This window comes from Serinus canaria, chromosome Z (assembly GCF_022539315.1).
Source record: "Serinus canaria isolate serCan28SL12 chromosome Z, serCan2020, whole genome shotgun sequence".
NCBI classification, from domain to species: domain Eukaryota; kingdom Metazoa; phylum Chordata; class Aves; order Passeriformes; family Fringillidae; genus Serinus; species Serinus canaria.
Genome location: NC_066343.1, coordinates 57,873,046 through 57,893,530, shown reverse-complemented (window position 1 = coordinate 57,893,530; position 20,485 = coordinate 57,873,046).

The following is a 20,485-nucleotide window of genomic DNA, read 5'->3' as shown; positions in this document are numbered from 1 at the left end:
TTTGTAGGATTCTTGTTGATGGTGTTTCTTTTAAACCATGCACCTTGCCAGTGCTTTGCAATGTGCTTTGTCATTTAACAAAGCTAGACCTTCCTTGGCTGTATTGTGCTAGCCATTATGGCTGGGATCAGCAAGGATAGTGAAAAACTGAAGATCAGATGCTGCTTGCTATTGATCATCACTGCATGCGGGCCAAAATGTTTGAATTGTTCTTTTGTGTTTCTCATGATGTCTGAGTTCATTCATGCTTGATTACCCTTCTTAGCTTTGACCTATAGCCTTGAGAAATGACAATGAAAAGAAAAAATTGGTGTTTTTCTTGTTTGTTCAAGACAAACACCAATAAAATGCAAATCATCAATAAAGCATTTCTTTAAACATTTTAAAACAAATGTGTAAAAAGTCAAACGTGCCCGAATGATCTTGGGCAATTATCACTCTCCCTTGCTCAAATAGCTGTCAGCTGTATTTCTTCCACTCCTTACAGGCATTAGACCATGAGCTGAAATAGTTCAGAGGTCCTTTCCATTACATGTAGACTTACCCCTTCTTTTATGAAACATTCTGCCTTCTTCATGTAGATATAGGGGTGAGGGCAGAAGTAACTTCTTGCCACAGTTGAGATGGACACACAACACAATGATCGAGGTTCATGTGGCAGCAGCACATTTTATCGAGTGCAGCTCCCTTTATATAGCCCTCGAAGGCCTGCGCGGCTGGTCCTGAAGGGCTGAATTTGGTTGCCACCTGGCTAACTGGCAACACCAGTTAGCCAGGTGGCTACACCCCTAATGGCCTAGGCAGGTTCCCCAAGGGCCTAGGCTGGCTACCCAAGGGCCTAGGCTGGTTCCCCAAGGGCCTAGGATAGCTCCCCAAGGGCCTAGGCTGGTTTCCCAAGGGCCTAGGCTGGTTTCCCAAGGGCCTAGGCTGGCTACCCAAGGGCCTAGGCTGGTTCCCCAAGGGCCTAGGATAGCTCCCCAAGGGCCTAGGCTGGTTCCCCAAGGGCCTAGGCTGGTTCCCCAAGGGCCTAGGCTGGTTCCCCAAGGGCCTAGGCTGGCTACCCAAGGGCCTAAGCTGGTTCCCTCACGGCCTAAGCTGGTTCCTTCATGGCCTAGGCTGGTTCCCTCATGGCCTAGGTTGGTTCCCCAAGGGCCTAGGCTGGCTCCCCAAGGGCCTAGGCTGGTTCCCCAAGGGCCTAGGCTGGTTCCGTCATGGCCTAGGCTGGTTTCCCAAGGGCCTGCGCTGGTTCCCTCATGGCCTAGGCTGGTCAAGTTCTAATCAGGGCAGTCTCTGACTGTGAGGTCTCCAGGCTGGCTGTTAGCCACCACAGCCTCTTGCCTGCTGAGGGGGCAGAGACAGTGGGGCTGCTGGGCACTTTCTTTGTGGTTCCTGACCCACTCTTCCTTGAGTCAGAGTGGGTATGACCGAGGGCACAGTTTTCATATGGGATTCCAATTCCTGGATTTTAACCAAAAAGATGAAGATTAATATGAAGACCATGTGTGAACAGCCAGTCCCCGGCATCTCCGAGGGCTGCTGCTGCAGGGCCTCTGAAGGCTTTGACTGCCTGAAGCACTGTGGGGGAAATTTGCTACCAGCTGATCTTGGCCATGTGTTCGCACATGTGTGAGTGCCTGTGTCCCCTCCTTGGAACCTTCACTTCCCAGCAGTCTCAACTGCCTGTGCTTTTGCCATCCTCTGCAGCTCTGTTTGTGGGTGACACCTTGCTCCTTTCATGGAGGTTAGATTACCCTGATGTAATATAGTGATATGCAGAGAGGAGACCTCAGATTTGAAAGGCCCAGTTACATGGTTGCACCCAGTCAGAGATATTAAAATAGTAGTTTTGAGTTGATTTAGCCTAATAATTTTAATTATTGGTATATAGTTAATTAACAGTAATTTTAATAGCTAATCTCTGTCAAAACTTGAGTGGATATTTTTGCACAGTGCTGCTTTCTGCTATGTGAACTTCCTTTGCACTAACAAACACCAGGTCATTTTGTCAGAGAGCGTCAAGATATGTTTGTCCCTGCAGGATTATACCTGTGTAAGGAAGATGAGTACGAACAAATCCAGACATCTAAGAGTAAACTCTTAGATGCATTTGGCATGGAGTTGTGTGGCACAAGGACAGTAAGTACTGCTTTCCTTGGGATGCTCTTGTGAGTACCAGCTCTGTAGCCTGGCCTGGGGTGAAGCAGCGCAATGCCCCATGCTGTAGGTAGCAAGTGTGTTCAAAAGGTCAAGAGGTGACCTGATGGTTTTCACTGTTTTCCTTTTTTTTTTAAGCACTGCCAGCCACCTTTACCTGCCTCTACTAGCCTGTAACGCTGCATATATGTCCAGACATACATCTGTGCTGGGCTACTTTTCCCTTAGAAAAACTGGGGACATGCATTTTCTCTTTAGCTTTCAACAGAAGCATTCTGAGGAGAAAGATGGCCACTGAAGTGGAAGTGTGTCAACTGCGTGTTAGCTCTAGGAAGAGTGAGAAGTCTGTGTGTATGTGTGAGAATTAAAAAAAAAAAATGAAAAACCCCTGTGGTGCACCTAGATTTCAAAGCAATCTCTTCTGGTCATATTAGGCTGACTCATGACTAAGAACAGCAGGAAGGGCTCACCCCTTGTACTGGCAGGATAGCTTTTGGATCTGCGAGTTTAACTGGACTAGCCTTGTGACAAAGCTGAACACTCATCTCTAGCCCTTGTAGAAAGTAGAAAGAATTGAGGTTAGAGACAGCCTCTCTGGAGACAGCACCATCCTAGAGAGGCTTATGCTGCCTATAGAATAGCACTGCTCTCTTTGTTAATCTGTCTTTACTGGAGGACTAGTAAAATCTCAACTCAACTGCTGTCACACCGAGCAGAAAGACACCTAGCAGCTTCTCAGTGCTTCTTGTAGTTTTATTTCACCATTCCTGAGGACCCAGTATTGTATGGATACAGCATTAATAAATTGACCATGTTTTTATGATGAACCAGCATCCTACACCACCCCTCTGTGGTGAGAATCAAGGAGAAGGGATTGAAAGGAACCACTGCATCGCACCAACTTCCATTCAAGTTACACAGTCATGAAACAGGTCTGCTTCTTTTTGTGGGAGGGTCATCACAGTGAAATAATCTAATATCTAGGATACTGACCATTCTGATGGAGAAAGTTGACACCTTGACCCACCATGGTTTTTACATTGACCAAGAAAGTAGTTCATCCTCTTGCTTATTGTATTAAGTAAAGCACGCATGGAGCTGGGCTGGTGCCCCATCACTGATGAAGGCTTGGGGTTGTGCTCTGCATTGCTTGGGGCCTAAAACAGTCCCGCTGTACCAGTGAGCAATGCAAATAAAGATGAGATAAGGGTGATGAAGAGCACAGAGGTGAAAACATGCTGAAATAGAGCTCTGCTGGCTGAAGGTTAGGCAATAGTTTAGCCTCTGAAAAATGCTGTCTTTTACTTGAGTGTTTTTGTAAGTTCATGAAACTGAGACAGCTGCTTTATCACCTGCCTCCCTCCCTCTCTCCCTCTACTCCAGTGAGGTAAATCTAACTGTACATTCAAAGATGATCAAATTGATACATTTATCTAAAAACCTTGATTTTTTCCAGCTTGTGCTTGCATTTGCAATCTTCTACCTCTGTTTTAGATGCCAAGAGGAACTTGCCTACACTTTGAGCTGTACAACTTAGTCTAATAAAAATACCTGCAATTATTTACTGAGAGCCTCATTCATCTGAATTCCACTGGGACTTATCTTTGTTCTGTCTTCTTTTGGGTCACAGCTCAAGCAAGGCCTTTGTTTAAGTAATGTCCACTGAAATAAAAAAACCTAGTCAAGCACAACCTTCCCCAAAGCACTCAAATCTATTGGCTGTTTGAAATGACAGGTGTGCAGCCCTCTCAGTTCTTGGGCTCACTGATGACTAACAACTGATGTGTTGACAGCCTGAATGATCATTATCAGCCCTGAATGTTGTCCTTTAAATATCCATTGCAGCTGAAGTGACTTTGGTCTGATGTGTTAAACTATTTGTCACCCTGCTTTGGTTCACAAGTTGAGAATTTCTGAGAGCTGAATAATAAAATATAGAGCAAATGAGCTCATAGCTTTGTGTAAATGTGGGGATATGTGCATAATGTATATTTAATCACAAAAAGGAAGGAAAAAATTGAGAGAGAAGGTAGCCTTTTATTCTCCACTGTGTAGCTGCAATATCTATTGTGTCACACATCCTGGCACTTGAGAACAGCAAAGATGACAGTGTTTGTAGATCCTTGGCAGCTAAAAGAGCCCAGGGCTTTGCTCAGATTTCTATTCAACCTGTGGGCTCACAGTTGCCTGGATCTCAGAAAACAGGAGCCAGTAGTTTAAATGTCACAGATAATGGGATCAACCTACAAGATGCTGTTTCCTGAGGTGTGTGTGATTGCATCTGCCCAGACAGCTGAGCATTATGCCAGCACTGGCTTGGAATTGTCTGCCCTGCTGGCATGGCATAGCATCTAACCCAGAAAGATACTGCATGGCCCTGTTTTCTGGTCTGCTGTCCTGCATTTTGGTGATCAGAGATGGTTTATGCTTGTCTTTCTACCAAGCAGTAGAGAGGCATTCAGATCTGTCTGCACTTGTTGGAGTAGATGGATGTGCCCTATGGGTGTGGCTGAATCTTTTCCCTATAAGCCTTGTTCAGTCAAATTAAAAAGACTTGTTTTCTTATGTGGAGCTCTGCTTTGTTCTTCTTTTAGCTTAAGATAAAATCTGTTTTGGAATAGGCTAGCTGAGAGTCCCTCCACTGGTAGAGCCAGTTCCTCCACTTGATCCCCTCTTCATGTCCTGTGCAAGCCTTTAAATGGAATTTCAGTATACTTAACACTGTACTGAAACAAGGCTCTGTAAGTAAGTGAAACTGGAGTAATGCTTACCTCGGTCCAAATGGTAGAGGGATTGTGAAGCAGCTCTTGTAAACATCACGTTTCTGGGTTTGGTTTCAGTGAATCCACAGATCTCTTTTTATTTCTTCTTTATAATATTTCTCCTTCTTCAGAGTCTCAGCAGTGCAGTTCCAGGAAGGCTGACTGCATGATTCTACCATGTAGGCTACCTGCAACAGTGGGAGCTGCTAAATAACCAACATAAAGCTTTTCACAGATTGCCTGTGTTAAACTTCAGGGATGTATTAAAATAGGAATTAATGGATTTAAACTCGTAGGGTGATGTGGCACATGACGTAATTGTGATGTTGGGAGTCATATGCTGGATGTATCTTTGGTGGATAAAGACTGGAAGACAAAGATGAGTAAGTTGCTCTGTGTCCTTAAGGTAACCTTTCCAGGTAGCTTGAACAATTTGCTCCAGCATCTAGCTGCTAAATGGGATCCTTGAGCCTGTCTGCTCTGTGTGCATATCCAAACAGAAACTAATGTCCCTCTTCTGTTGCTTTTTTAGTTTCTCAAAGCTGAGTAAACGTCCAAGGCCGTGACATTTCCTTTGTCATTGAAGTACAGCTGCCTCTCATAAGTTCATTTCACATGCATAACTGAGGTGTGACAGTGGAAATAGAGTGCTGTTTCTTTTGATTTCTTATTTGTAAACTTTTTTTTTATTTTTTGATGTTGCATTCTCTGGCATTATGTTTTTTATTTTCTGAAATTACAGTTTGACACGGCATTGTATGTATTTCACCATAATCTGTCCTGGACCTGCAGTGTAATGCATGAAAGGCATTGTTTAGGCAAGTGACGCTAGCAAAGTATGAGCATATCATACCACTGTAAGCTAGTTATCTGTCTGTTATTGCAGAAACACTGGTGATGGTTTTCAAATAGCTGCTGCGTGAAAAGTATTGTGCTTTTGTAAGCAGAATGTGTCAGCCCAGTACCTTGCCATGGTTTGGTAGCTGACATTGAATAACCCCACAAGGGTTATTGAAGGAACTGCATTGTTTTCTTCATCCACTACTTTGTGTGTAAGGAGTACCCAGAACACTGAAAAGACACCAGTTCAGGGAGAATTTTAATAAGGAAAGCTTATGAGCCAATATATTTAAAACAGCAATGAAGAATAAATTTAAGGTGAGATTATAATTGAAAAATTCAGTACAAAAGTTAATAGGTGAATACTTCAGAGGAATTTTGTTGGGATAGGATTACTTTCACTCTCTTACAGATAAGATAGTCGAATTGGCTGCTAGAAGCCAATTCTTCAGTTACACCCCCTTATTTTAAAATCTTCAGCTCTTGTGGTTCCTTTTTCTGTCTTTGATGTACTACCTGAGCAACCAACTTTGCCGACTCAGTTCACTTGCCTGAAAAGGATGTTTACTTTGGCTTCTTTTTGCCCAGCTGGAGAAAAATACTTATCACTTTAAGCTCTAGCACATTTTTCCTCCCATGGCAGGCTGTCTCTGTGTCAGGATCTTTTGTAAAGTGGCACATATGCAAGGACTGGTCAGGTCTGGGAAGAGTCTGCAAGGGGTCTGAGTGTGAACTCGTGGCAAAGCTGCTTGTTGTGACGCACATGGCACAGAATGGCTTTGCGCACATAACAGTGATCCTGTCCCTGACAAAATACTCTTTCACAACAACTTTTTTTTTACAGTTTTGGATTCTAAAAGTTTACAAGACAATATATTCAGCTGCATGTGTAAGTGCTCTCTGGAAGTCAGAACAACATAACTTCACAGACTGGAAGTCTACCAGCATTATGATCACCTTCTCTGACTGTTGTGAAGGAGGGACAATGTTTATCCAGTGGTTCCTGATTTGGGCTCATATCTTCTGGATGGATTGTGCAGTGTCAGTGTGTATAAGTGCAACACCATAAAGACAAAAATATCAAAATCTGGTGCTGTGATCATCCCAGAGGCTCCCACCAGTGGTTATTCATGCTGCAGCTTAAAGTTCTGATTGGTCATGTGTTGAATTTTGTTCTCTGTTCTCACCTGCTTAGGTTTGAGATGTGTAAGAGGCTCCAGCCTGCAAACAAGCAGTGGTTTGTGCTAACAGCTATTCATCCTGTTTGTACTAACAGCCAGGGAACAATAAATAATATCTATGTGTACTTTTGCAGGCCATTTTTCTACCATGGGTTAAAGCATACTGCTTACTACAGGTAGAGAAAACACCATTGTTTGAGCAGAAGCTGAGTGGCACGGAGTTTGGTGGAAAACACACTCTTTAAACAACTTCAGGCATGACCACTTGTGAATTGTTGTTGCAATGTGTATTTTTGAAGCTATACAAGACAAGTTCCTACTTGGAAGCATAAATGAATCCCATGGCTGCAGCTGCTTGTGTGGCTGGCCTTTGCAATGTAAAGAGGAGGTTGCAAGGCAGAATCCCTTTGGCATCTTATTTGTTTTAGCACTTCCTCCTGCTATTTTTTAAAAATCTTTATACCTAATTGCTCCTATCAGAGTCTGTGTGTTTCTGTGGTTGTAGTAGGACCCTTTGATTGCTTAAACAGAGCAAATGTATTGAGAGACTAGATTGGCTAACTGATAAAATAATGCACATTTCAGGGCAAATCAAACAACAGGACACTTTCTGTCACTGGTTTGGTGCATGTTTTCAGGTTAAGCACAGGAGACAGTGGCTCTGCAGTGGAGATGTATGTCACCTTATCTTGACCTTGAGTGCTGGGGAGGGCTGGAAGTTGTGTGTCTGTAATATCTCTGAACATAAGCAAAACAGTGATGAGTTAAAAAGAGGAATAGTATATATCTTTCACAGCAAGTGCCCTTAGAGACCACTGCTGCTACTTGATGAGCTTTAGAAATGTCTGAACACCTTTTAAAACACAATCTAGACTGAAAAAGAAAAAAAAAAAAAGAAGAATTTCTATAGGGATTTATATAGGAGTGACAGTCTCGTGTGATGTTTTCTGGCTGGGTGGTCTCCAAATTGCAGACAGATGAGCCATATGTGATGACCAAAAGATTGTCTTTACCCTTTCCATCTTTTCTGTCTGCCCCTTCCCCCTTCCCTCTCTTCTTGTTGTACATGTGTCTCTTCAGAGAGAAATCAAATGGATTATATGCTTCTGCTCTACTTCTAAATAATTCTCAATTGTCCTAATTGCTCCTGTAGGGCCAGGCATAGAAAGTATGAAAACAATTCTGAAGAAAAAAAGTTGAATTAAAAATGCTTTTCTGAGGCTGAGGTGTTTTGCCGGAGAATTTGCTAGATAAAACAGATGGGACAGAAATGCAACTTGTGTGGTTTCAGACATTTCTAAAGCTCATCAGTTCTGGTAGTGTTGTCATTTTCTCTTGACTGCTTGTAAGACAAGCTTATTTTGGGACTATCCCCCCTAGGAGAAAGTCATTACGCCTGAAAAAGAGAAACCCAGGTTCTGAGAAAGCCACACTCACCCATGCACTGCAGGGAAGATCTGGACAATATGCATCCTCAGAGCAGTTTTTCCTGATTCTGACAATCAAAATATCTTCCTTGCAGAAGGTACATTGGTGGTGTTTTTTCTTATTTTTATTTTTTTTTCCCAAAGTCACCACACTTAAAAAGCCTTACTTTCAACATTACTTTAGGTTTATTTATGCTCCTACCTGGAAAGAGGAAAACCCATGCTGGCTTATCCAGTAAAAATTTCATTTTACTGAGAGCTAAATCTTAAAATTGAAATGCATTGAAACTGAAGATAGCAGAGATGGTGCAGCAAAAGTTGTGCTGGAAGACAGAAGGGAGAAGAAAATCAGCCAGCACAATTAGCACAATATTTACATGGTTGCAGTGACCTGAAATTAAGAAATTCACCCCAAGAGTCATCAAAGTTTAGGTATTCAGGGATTTGCATTCATGGTAAGAGAGTTGTAGGTCAAAATGCTAATAAAGACTAGATTTTTCTGAATTCTTAGGACAAATGTTTTCCAGCACTTCACCTCACTCTTTCACACATGATCATGTTAAAATCAATACTAGGAACATTCAAGTAGTGAATTTTTTTTCTTATAGCAATATATAGATACTAATTAAGGTTATTTTAAAAAAAGGAAATTACTGAAAAAGAAAAGGGGGAGGCGTGGGCATTTGAAAAATCCATAACTAGTAATTTATTCCATTACAGTGTAGGCAGAGTATATATAAAGAAAAAGAAAAAACAATCTGGATGTAATGATATCTCTGTGTAGCCATTATGAGAATGGAGACTACAAGTACAATTACTACAAGTATTAGTAATTTTCTAGCAGATGTGGTGAGCAAATTAAGCCTTAGGTCTTTTTTAAAATCTTAATTTTGTTGTCATTCTATGGCTACTGCAATTTGGGGTTACTGATGGAATATACATTTGGAATATACAATGCTTCAATCTATTAATTTTCTGTTTAAATAATATAGTCATGATGCATCTTTGTGGATAATTGCAAGCACAGCAGCCAATGTGTGTTAAATATATCAGAAATGAAGATAAAAAACTGCACTGTGTTTTTTGGTGTCCTTTTCGTGTGATTGAATTCAGGCAGACAGATGACCAGGAGGGAAAATTGTTTACTAATACCAGAGAAAATTAGAGTACTGGGATTTATTTTGTACACAGAGCATTTTATGGTAAAATCAGATGTCTGAGGTATAATAAGCTGCACATTCAATACCTCCACAAAAACAAAACACTCAAGCTCTAAATTCCCTGAAAGGTAAAGTTCATATAAGGTTATTTCATGTTTGATTAGGATGCAGATTCTTCTCTTTATCTTAAGGCAAAAAAAGATCTGTTTTAATAAAAACGTACTTTTCTAAAAGCTGTTTGGTTTTGGTCAAGATACTCTAGATAAGGCTATAATTGTTGCAGGGGAAATACTACTGTGCTCTGGAGGTTCATTTGACTGATAGATGTGGCTAGAAATGAGACGATAGCACCCTGGGAAACTGTAAGGCACAGGAGAAAGCTCTAACAAGCCACTCATGCATCCTGGAGTGTGTAATTATTCTGTCTGAACGCAGTCAAAGGATTTAATTAGAATACAGAAAGCAGCATGGCAATGGAGTCTTCCTGACTATTGATTTTTAATAAGCCTGGAATAATGAACTGTCTTCAAGAAAATATTATCATAAATTTATTTCCTGTGAAAAATTAAGGAATTAACACAGTGTGACCCTGGGGCTTTAATTTTAACATGCTTTAAATCCCTCAGGCAGAAGTTCCATTTTCACTTTTTTTTAAATTTATGGATTTTTTTGGTCTCTTTTTATTTTCTTTTTAGAATTTCATGGCAAGACCTTGCAGTATTTTCTCAGATAGTCCTCAATGTAAGTTGTGCCAGTGGAGCTCTTCTGTTGTGGATGCAAAAAGTGTATATTATGTTGCTCTTTCTGTGGAAATGTCTCCTCCTTTCCTGGGGAACTAGTATATTGCTCTGTTGTTGTATTGGTTCAGCCTCATCCCGAGGGCATGTGAATGCTCAAGGGAGTAGGGACAGTACTGCATTGCCTCCTAATGCCCACAGAACTAGGAATTGGTAGCCTTTTGGGATTGCTGCAGTTTGAGTGTCATGGGAAGCACTGACTCCTTTGGAGAGGTAGAAGTTTTGTTCCTGAAATGTGGTTTCTGGTAGAAATACTGTCATGCTCTGCCAGAGGAGCTCCTCTTAATAGGAGAAAGGTGAGGCTGTGTGAATCACTTGAACCAACATAAATATATAAACCAGGTAGACAGTAGAAGTCTGAAAGTTTTCAGGAACAGAATCCTTGGTCATTTGGTTGTGAGAGCAATAACCACAGGAAAAAATCTTTGGGAAGATGCAATGCCTTCAGGTTTTTCTGAAAGAGTGAGGAAATTAATTCAAATGCTAAGTGAAAAAGGAGATGGATAATCTGGCTTGCAGAGCATAGAGCACTGGGCTGTAGAAGTTGTGAGAAATGTCTGGGGATTTGGTGGGGGTTTTTAAGGACTTCTTGAACAAGCACTTGACAGGACTGTCATCAGCAGCCTGCCCCGGGCAAGAAGAGAGATTAAATGACCTCTTGTAATTCTTCCCAGCCAGTCACTGTGTCATCACAGAATGGGTGGACATGGGGTGGGAAGAACCCTTTGTTTTGTGGTGTTGGGGAGTGCAGGAATGACTCAGAGTCACCTCTCTCATAATGTGGGAGTGAGTGCTCTGTCACCCTGGGCAGGATCTGGGTGTCCCATCCTGCACCTATATGTTCTCTCAGAGGCTTCCTTAAAGACTGTGAGACCTCTTGAGCTTTCTCCTGTGGGGGAAATGCAGCACAAGTACATCCTTTATGTTGCTAGCAGGGAAGAGGGTCTTTGACCGGTGAGTGTGGGAATTCTGCAAACAAAAGATGTCCAGGAGCAAAGGGGAAAAAGAAACTTTTAGCAAATGTATCACACTGCTGCTGTTTTGAGCACTTGAGTAGAGCAGGTCTGGTAAAGAGGCTGTGGTGGTGAATAGGCTGTCAGCAGTGAGGGGGCTGGGAAGAGATTGGTGCTCTGTAACTGCCTGACAAGAGGAGTAGCCCAGCTCGGCCGCATCTCATCACATGGCTTTGTTATTTTGGTCCTTATGAAAACATAAGAAGGAACATCCTTTTAATCATATTTTTATTTTCTAGTAAGTAAACAAAGTTTATCTGTATGCAAAAAAGACATGTTGCTCCATGCCTGTTGTTCAAAATTTTGCCTTTTGTGACTGACATTCATGGATTGTAATGTCAAAAACAGCCAGATGTGTTTGACATAACAGTTTCTTTTGCCACTTCCTTTTGAGGAAACAACTCACAGATCCCCTCAGTAGAAAACTCCTCCTCTGAGCTATTCAAAGACTGATATTTGGATAAACCTGCAGAATGAAGGATCAATTTGTGGAATAATTCACTGAAATAATCCCCATGAAAGACATTAAGTACCAGTACCTAGTAATTTTTCATGGCTGTCTTGATACACCTGTTTTATTGTGATAAATGCCTGTTAACCTGAAAATCATTTTCAGATGATACGTTTGACAGACAGAAAGTCTGTGTAATGTTAGTCTGTTTCTGGCTGCTCTTGAGACCTACCCAGCTCATGCTCACAGTAACAACAGGGTGCACACTGCCTATAAATGCTGAATATTTTAGTTCTTGTAAGCTCTGCTTTTTTTTTTTCATTCTCTTTTCTTTAGAAAGCTGTAACAAATTAATCCATGTGACAACATGTAGTAACAATTTTCATGAGGCTTCCTCTCAGTTTGGCCAGGCAGGTAGCTGTATGTCATCTGTGGCTTTTAGCATTGCTTCTCTCTCCTTGCTTTCCTCAAGCAGCAGTTTGACATGAAGTAGTCTCTTTAAAGAGTCACAGCCTGTAAAAACTGAAGCCACTCCTTGGATGATGTGTTATATTACCTCCTGCTCCTCCCAAGGGATTCAAATGTGCTCATTTTCAATTCCAACTATCAAAATGGAAACAATGGTTATAGGAAAATTTGGTTTATTTTCATGTAGTGGACTTGTAAGATCACCAGTTCTGGATGGGAATAGGGAATATTTTGTCACCTGCCTGTAGGAATGGATGAGTGTGCTCCTTTGAACTCGATGAATTGCTGTCAGAGCGTTACTAACAGCTACAGTGAACAGTGAAAATCTCTTCTGACACCAGTGCTCTGCTTGCTGCTGCATATGAGGCAGTTTCTTAAGGCTGAAATGTCACACCTGAGAAGAGGAATATGTTGGGCCACCTGTGTCCTGCAGGGAAGAAACCATGTTTTTAGAGACAAGAGTTTGAACAGAACTTGCACAATAGATGCTAATGAGCTGTCCTAGAAAGCTCCCTTATGACAAAGGCCCATTCACCTTTGCCAGCCCGAGACATGGGTGTGCCCAAAGAGTTCCTCCTTGGCACTGTGTGCTGCCACTGAGCAAATCCTCATGGCTTCAGGTGATGCAGATGCACAAGGATGTTTCTCTCTGTGCAACACAGCTCTCTGCATTCAGCCAGGCTTCTTTTCATAGGGACTGTCTGCTCATGCTCTTTGAGGTATTTCAACTCTTTCAGGCCTTCTTTGCTTTCCTCTGTTTCTCTTGGCAGCACACAGATGCATACAAGTGTGTTTCAGGCCACTCTAAAATCCTTTTATTTGCAGCTGGTCCAGAGGAAAAACACCTGAATTCTGAATTTGGATTGAGGGCTTTTTTTATCTTTGCTCAAATTTTAAGTTGTCAGGGATCTGGGACATAAATATCCTTGATTAAACTCCCCATGTGCACAAAGGATTTTGCCTTTCCTAAATGGATGGAGTAATGGTGATCAGAGACCTTCCATCTCTCATGATGTCTTTTTGACCTTCTCTTCTCTGAAGAGAGCTTGAAGGTAGTTAATTTATACCACAGAACGGGTATAAATATATTCTCCCACTAACTTGAATAAAATGTTAGATTAATTCTTACTGTTGCCCTTTATCTACTGCATCAAATATCCTGAGTGGGTTTTGGTTGAATTTGCTCCAGAGAAAGGCAGAGCAAAAGAAATTAAATTATGCTTGGTTTGGTCTTCATGCCCTGAGCTGACCTTCGTTCACCTGACATTTCTTTTCAGTGCTTTGAGGACTCTTTAGACCTTCAAGCGTGTAATGTAGTTGGCTTGAGCTTGCAGCCCTGTTTTCTGATGTGAGGAATACTTTCATCCAAGTTCAGCAGAGCACTTGCCTGCCTTTTCTGTTCTAACATTATGAATAGTTTCACTGCAGTTGTTGGGACTATTGGCAGGAAATAAGCTGCAGCCATGCTGCAGGAGTGCAAGTCATTGTATGGTTTGGTGACTATTCCTTGGTGCAATTTGGGAGACATTTAAAATTTGGATTGATTTTAGCAGGTTTAGGGTTTTTTTGACTGTTTCTGTAATATTTCCCCATAGCAGGAAAAGAAGAATTTTCATGAGTTACAACCTCTTAGTAGAGTAGTCAACACTTGTAGCAAAATTTGCAATCTCATGATGTACAGTTCCAATTGTCTTCCAGAAGACAATTGCACACTTAGCAAAGTATGACAAAAGTAATGAAAAGCAAGAGAAATAAAAGAAACCTTTTTGACCTTGTCTGTTCTAGTCTTAGAGTGGCCAAAAATCCTTCTGACTGTTAATTGTCAGTAATTTAATCCAACTCACAGAAGAATAAAATTATGAACAGAAACCCACCCATCTAAGCTTGAGGCACAGCCACAGTACAGGCTCTGTCAAAGAAGAAACTGCTGCAGCACACAGTGGCAAGAAAAACAATTACCCTTTATTTTGTTTCTTTGTTTGTTTTGTTTATGCACCAGAAATGTTATTTTAAGGGCTGAACAAGTGATAATATTTCTGCTTGTACACCTCCACACTGGCAGTATCACTCTTATGTCGGGATGGAAAGGAAAAGGAAGCTTTGAGGAAAAAAATGGGCAAATGAGCTAAGCTGTCAGCTCTAGATTTTGTGTATTTTTATATAAGGATTTTTGAAGAAAGGAATAGGAATTGAGAGGGAAAGTGAATGTGAAAGACAAATACATACCAGTAATTTTCAGGTGGTTTCCCTTTTCTGTAGGTGTAGAAATACGTTCAATTGCAATTTTTCTTTCTGTTTAGAGAGATCTTTGCTTTCATAACTTTGAGGCAATTCTGAAGACTATGCCTCTAGTTTTCGGGCCAACTCACCATCTTCATAAAATATGTGACACTGTGTACACAGTAGCTGCCTGGAGTCAGTTGCGCCCCACTTTTTAATTACAGACCATCTACCATGTTCGTCATGATGATCGTATTTAAGTTCTCAATTCTGCTTTTATTTCTGTTTAAACTATTAAAAGCACCTGAATTAAACACTCTTACCCATTTTCATTCATGTTCCCATAAGCGGAGCAGTAGTGATTTTAGCCTAAAATAAAATATTTTAGTCCATAGATGGTTAATAGTTATTTTGGTAATCAAGTCAAAATACAAAAAAAAAAAAAAAAAAAAAAAGGGAAGGATTCAAGAAACATATATTTAACATATTTTAAAATAAATGTGAAAAATGCATGCAATATTCTTGTTTTCTAGTTGGTGTATGAAACCTTGGAGTGGACAACAGCTCTTACAGTCTGTTCAGTGGAACTCCTGGTGGGTGAGACCCTGAATCAGGTCTCAGCTAGAGTGAAATAATTTAAAACTGTATTGGGAACCAGTGTTCTCCTCGCCAGAAAAGCTGAGATTTTATATGGAAATAGCTTTCCTCTGGAAAACTTTGCTGTGACAAGAACTTTGATCTGCTTTGTGGAAAAAAAAAAGAGGGACTGAGTCCTTACAGGACTCAGAAAAGTCCTGTAAGTTAGGAGCATTAATTCCTTTTTTGTAGGTTGAGACAGCTAGCTTGTACACTGAAAACTTCTTCACAAAAATCATACAGTGCTTAATTTTCCTAAGCCGTGGAGATTGTGAAAGGCCTCTGGAAAACTCTATAATGATTTAGATGAAAAGTCTGTTTTGTCTCATCCAGCAGGAAGTATGCTTATCAATGTGGCTGTTAAACTGTGAATTTTCTAGGGAGCGGTCCATGTACAAGTTGATGATCTTGATCCATAAAAGCAGGCTCTTAGACATGACTCATAAACTTGTCTGTGATTCAAATGTGTTCTTCACTTTTGAATAATGAGTTGTCCAATGACCTAAATAGGCCCTGTCTATGCTTTTATCTACATCCAAATAATGGGGTTAACTCTGTGATAGGTGTAGTTGCATTGCATATGGTGGACAGTGGGCCAGCCTTACAGGGCATGAGTAAATGCTATAGCAGCAGATTCTAATTACAAAGACTCTATTTATTAATATGAACGTATATCTTCCACTTTTAGTTCTTTAATTTTCTGGGAAAACTACCACAATGTTATCAAAAATAATTTCCCCCATGTGCATGTAGTGTGTTGATTAACAGGTTTAATGACTTTCACTGTTTTTATAGCTTTCTAAAGTCTTATCTGTCTTCCTGGGTTTTGTGCTTTTTCTAATCATTTAGAAAATCCTGAAAGGAAGACAAAACAAGGGGGTTTGAGACACTGAAGTGAGACAGCTGATTAGTCCTAAGGAAGCTTCAAAGTAGATAAGCTGAATAGATCATATTTGCAGCAATGACAAAGATAAATCATTCAAAAGTATCATTCATTCTAGGGTTCAAAACATTTACTGGAAGATTGATGAAATTTATAAAAGAGCGTGTTCAGGAACATTTGGATTAATAAATAACACAACTGAAACTTGTATGTCTTCAGTTCATGGTTTGTTCTTGAAAAATGGAGAGTGCACTGAACTATGAAGTCCTGAAAAAAGATTTTTTTTTTTTGGTAATCCCTTTCTTTTCTGTATGTAGGATTTTCTTCTTTTTCTGACTAACCTATACATTATTTTTGGTTTTGGATTAATGATCTGCAAAGAATGGGACATGATAATGTGGTTTTTTTTTTCCACAATGTGCACATGCTTTTCACCATGTCAGTCTGTGTTTATCCATATAGATAATGTGAGTTTATGGATTTTTTCCTTCTAATACCATATTTCCACTTTTCTGCCCACTGTGACTCAATTGGGACACTCACATTTTTCAAATATTCTTGTTGATATTTTGCTTCCTCTCCCAAAGTGAGAGTGCAGAAAGTGATGAATGTCTTTCTCTGAAAACCTGACTGTTCTGAGTGCATCAAGTAGGAAGGTGATCTATATCAATTTTTCTCAAATTACCTTTCAAAATCCACATTAGCAGGATTTTTCTTAATGAATTTTCTTTGAATTTAAGGAGTAAGCAGCAGGTACAATTTCACCCCATCCACTGAGGCAGAATCTCTACCTATAAGAAGACTTATGCAATACTTTAAAAATCAAGTCTGGAGTAGAAAATACATAACTTAATTATAAAAATGCATTTAAATTTGCCAAATATACCTACTTCCTTTCCACTTCCCTGTCAAACTCTAATAATGCAGGTTGGTAGATTTTTCTTACTACAAGTTGGTCTCCTTATCCTTCATGCTCCCCAAAAGGATTCTAAAACCAGACAGCTGATAAATGCATTAAAAGTCCAGAAATGGCTCAACTATTTGAAATTGGAAAGAAAAGACATGTGCCGTCACTGACTTTTATTTGCTGTCTACTGGAGTTGCGTATTTTTTTTCCTGCCTTGATGGTTAGTACAATGTGAGCTATTAAAACTTTCATTGCTCTGTTTTGAGCAAAAAATGCCTGCTGTGGAAAGCTTTAACATATATAATTTCTAAGGTAATAATTACCTTCTCTGAGAATTGTGTCTTTGAAAGGATAGTACTCCCATCCCTTCAAAATTCACTGCACTGCCTTCAGTGATGTCAGATAAGTACTGTCCTTATTTCAAAATGATAGTACCTCTGAAAAAAGTACTAGCTGTGCTTAATCACTACTTACTTGTATGTTTTTTCATAAGGACTGTTTAGCACATAACATCAGATCAGGCAAATTATGTTTATGTTGACTGCTGCAACATCAGCATCAACTGGGCAACACTTGTCTGGTGATCTGGACGCATGCACCGGTCCACACCTCAGCAGGTCAAGTTGAGCTCTGTTTATCATCAGTAGAAGAAAACAAGGGAAATAGGTCAAGCATGAGAAGGGCTTTAGGCATCTAAATTTCTAGTAGATGAGTTTCATTTTGTATATCACTGTTATCTGGTTTAGTTACACTACAGTACTGGCAGTTCAGTGTTGAACAGCAGGCCAGAGTTCTCTGAAACACTTTTACTTGGAATTAGGTTGGAATTAGGGTGCTGCTAATACTCCATTGTGAGAAAATCTTTTCATCCCTAAGGGTGTGGCAAAAATGTAGTTACACAGTTAAAGTTCTTCCCAGTTTTGAGTCCTGTATGGATATTGTGCGTAACCACATGGCACCTGGCTGGGAGAGGCAGGTTGTTAGAGGCAGCAGTGCTGCCTGCATCACTGAGCCATTGCCATGCATCCTGATTTGTGAAAGCCAGAGAGAAGGGCAGGTGAGCACACATGGCTCTGCCAATGGTACAATGAAGGCTTTCTGACTCCTCCCCAGGGTTTTCCCATGTCTTTCTTCTCACCCCCTCTTTCCTGTCTCTTCTCCCAAAGTCACGCTCTTGCCTCATGACTGGGGTGTCAAACCTAAATTCTGTTGAGAGCAAGCACTTAGATAAGTTTTCTGAAAACAGCTTTCAAATAATTTCCTTCCTTGTGCTCTTTCTTAGTATTTCCCTATTTTCCAGTGTACTAACTTGCAAAGCCTGCAATATAGGTTATTTCTCTGGTAAAATCTGCAGCAGATGAGAAAGTTGCTGTGCCTTTAAGAAAGGCTGTGCTCTGAATCGATTTATAAAGACCAGACTTGCATGAAAACATAACTGTTTTCAGATAAATATCTTGAATTATTTCAAATATTTAGAAATACTCTTCAGTACCTTTTCAGCAGGTAGAAGTTGTAAGGTATTAGAAAGCAGGCCAGAAAAGCTCTGTCTTTCTCCCTGCAAATGATTCAGAGCTTCTCTAAGTGAACAGGCTTTCTCCTGATAGAAGTGGGGCCATTCCCTGGAAAGGGAGGAACAGCACTGTATTTCCATCACTTCTTTTTTTTTTTTTTTTTCTGTACAGGCTTGGCTTTTTATTCAGTGGGATTTTTTAGTTTGAAGGAATTCCTAGCTTTAAGGAAGTCCATGGACTCTTACATAGTTTTGTCCTCATGTCAGTGTTTTTCCAACAGCTAAACAAGCTGCCTGCATCCCCGAGCCAAGGTGATGTTTCCACTTCTAATTATTTCTTATACTTAGTTTCATTAATTTTAATATCTTGACAGTGTATGTTGCACATGTATAGGAGATTTGTTGCGAACTAAAACTACATCTCCAGATGTAGTTTAGGAATCATTGCTAGATAGAGTCTGGCATGGCTGACCATGCACTGGACTTCTTGCAACAATGTGGGGTGAATAAATCTCAGTGAGCTGGAGGATTGCTATGTATTTATATATGACACAGTGTATCTGCAGTCACTGCTGTTTCTATGAACAACTGCGGTGTGAGAAGAAGGAAGATAATTCAATTTATGGAATAAATTGTACATTGTGTTCTTCCTCTACTTCCCAGCTGAGAAAGAGCAGGCATAGGAGATGTACATACAATTTCCTCTCCCAGACCCTTTCCTTCTTTTATGATAGCTTGGCTTCTTTTTTGTGTTCTTCCTTCAGCTCGTAATTTCATTTCTATGTGGCTGGAAATAAAGTACAGTTAACTAGAGGGAGGGAATTAATTGTGCAGTGTGTTTGGAAAAGGGAGAAAAGGACAAAGAAGAAAAATGTATTTAAATTTCACCTGTAAAAGATGCTCCAACTTTTATAAGCTATGGTGCACACATAAGGATAAAATAAAGAGAAACAGATTGCTGTTTCTGCCATCTGCTCAGTATGTCAGCTCTGCCTTTTATCAGCAGGGAGCTATTATAACCAGTTAAAAACCACACTCTCTTTAAATAGTCACTCTCTCTCCTCAAAACAAAAAAAAACCAAACCAAAAGTATAACAAAATAGATATTTTCCACCATTTAAATTCATTTGTATGTTTTTTTCCTACTGGGCTGAATTTTTGTGCTTGCAGAAGAGGTTCTGTCTCATGTCACATGCTGGGTTGTCCATCCTTTCCTGTGAGGGATTTTGAGACCTTCCCAGCAGGGCCCGGCCATCCTGGCCAGTGTGGATGTGGCTCCAGCTGCTCTGTGCCAGTATGGCTTGGCTTGACAAATGTCTGCACTGGACTGTAGTGCTGCCACTATGTAACTCTGTAGGACATTGCTTTCATAACCCTCCACCCACCTCCAATTTATGGGTGAGCTGACATCACCATACAGGCACATTTCTGGAACTTGTTACCAAAAAGGGAGCACTGAGATTTATGCAAACAGAAATGTACATAAATCTGTTCCTCATTCCCTATTTTTATTGCTGCATCAGTAACAGCAGCTGCAAGGATGGATCCCTCTATAGGTACTTCTGTGCCATTTCCACTGAGATCTCCTCTTGACCCATCAATACCTGTCTTAATTTTGAAGAGACAGAGGCACTTCATGCTTGGGTAAGGTTGTGTATGCATTCCCTGAGACCTTAACTGCACTTTAAAGTAGCTCTTCTCCTTGTTAGTTCCCACTGTATCTCCCTGAGGCTGTTCCTTTACAGCAGGAATGACTCCATTTCAAATCAAATAATTTTTCCCTGGACCAAAAAGTTCCCAGTTTAAGCTAACCAGGTTTTTTTCATCTTTGCATGTATTGCGTCAGATGCAGTGCTTCTGTAGGAATGTTAACCAAATTCCCATGTAAACCTTCTCTTCTTGCTTTCCGTGTATGTACATCAAACTAAGAACATGTACATTAGCCTGTGTACCTTTAAGAAGAGAATTTCTCTAGAGCAGCTACTGTTCATTTTAACATGTTCTAAGTGATGGCTACATCTCATTTGAAGAAATGTACAACTACAGATAAGATACTTTTGAATGAAAATTATACTA